Source organism: Arachis hypogaea, chromosome 12, assembly GCF_003086295.3.
Source record: "Arachis hypogaea cultivar Tifrunner chromosome 12, arahy.Tifrunner.gnm2.J5K5, whole genome shotgun sequence".
Lineage (NCBI taxonomy): Eukaryota > Viridiplantae > Streptophyta > Magnoliopsida > Fabales > Fabaceae > Arachis > Arachis hypogaea.
The window spans coordinates 48,547,856-48,548,889 of NC_092047.1; the positions used below are offsets into that span (position 1 = coordinate 48,547,856).

Here is a 1,034-nt window from a genome sequence, read left to right on the forward strand (position 1 = left end):
TTTCTCTTCTCTTTCTTATGAGCAGGGACAGAGAAAAAGGCATTCTTGTTGAAGCTGATCCAGAACCTGAAAGGACTCTAAAGAGGAAACTAAGAGAAGCTAAATTACAACAATCCAGAGACAACCTTATTGAAAATTTCAAACAAGTAAAGGAGATGGCAGCCGAACCCAACAACAATAATGCAAGGAGGATGCTTGGTGACTTTACTGCACCTAATTCCAATTTACATGGAAGAAGCATCTCCATCCCTACCATTGGAGCAAACAATTTTGAGCTGAAACCTCAGCTAGTTTTTCTGATGCAGCAGAACTGCAAGTTTCATGGACTTCCATCTGAAGATCCTTTTCAGTTCTTAACTGAATTCTTGCAGATCTGTGATACTGTTAAGACTAATGGAGTAGATCCTGAAGTCTACAGGCTCATGCTTTTCCCTTTTGCTGTAAGAGACAGAGCTAGAGTGTGGTTAGACTCTCAACCCAGAGATAGCCTTAACTCTTAGGATAAGCTGGTCACGGCTTTCTTAGCCAAGTTCTTTCCTCCTCAAAAGCTGAGCAAGCTTAGAGTGGATGTTCAGACCTTCAGACAGAAGGAAGGTGAATCCCTCTATGAAGCTTGGGAAAGATACAAGCAGCTGACCAAAAAGTGTCCTTCTGACATGCTTTCAGAATGGACCATCCTGGATATATTCTATGATGGTTTATCTGAGCTATCAAAGATGTCATTGGATACTTCTGCAGGTGGATCCATTAACTTAAAGAAAACGCCTGCAGAAGCTCAAGAACTCATTGACATGGTTGCTAATAACCAGTTCATGTACACTTCTGAGAGGAATCCTGTGAGTAATGGGACGCCTCAGAAGAAGGGAGTTCTTGAAGTTGATACTCTGAATGCCATATTGGCTCAGAACAAAATATTGACTCAGCAAGTCAATATGATTTCTCAGAGTCTGAATGGAATGCAAGCTGCATCCAGCAGTACTCAAGAGGCTTCTTATGAAGAAGAAGCTTATGATCTTGAGAACCCTGCAATAGCA

At 41.5% G+C, this 1,034-nt stretch overlaps 1 non-coding gene across 1 annotated transcript; it reads right to left on the reverse strand.

Moving 5' to 3' along the window:
- Positions 1–554: 554 nt before the first annotated feature.
- LOC112731660 (small nucleolar RNA R71) lies at positions 555–662 on the reverse strand. Its single transcript, XR_003167429.1, has one exon. It is a non-coding gene; the product is annotated as a small nucleolar RNA R71 (small nucleolar RNA).
- Positions 663–1,034: the final 372 nt, after the last annotated feature.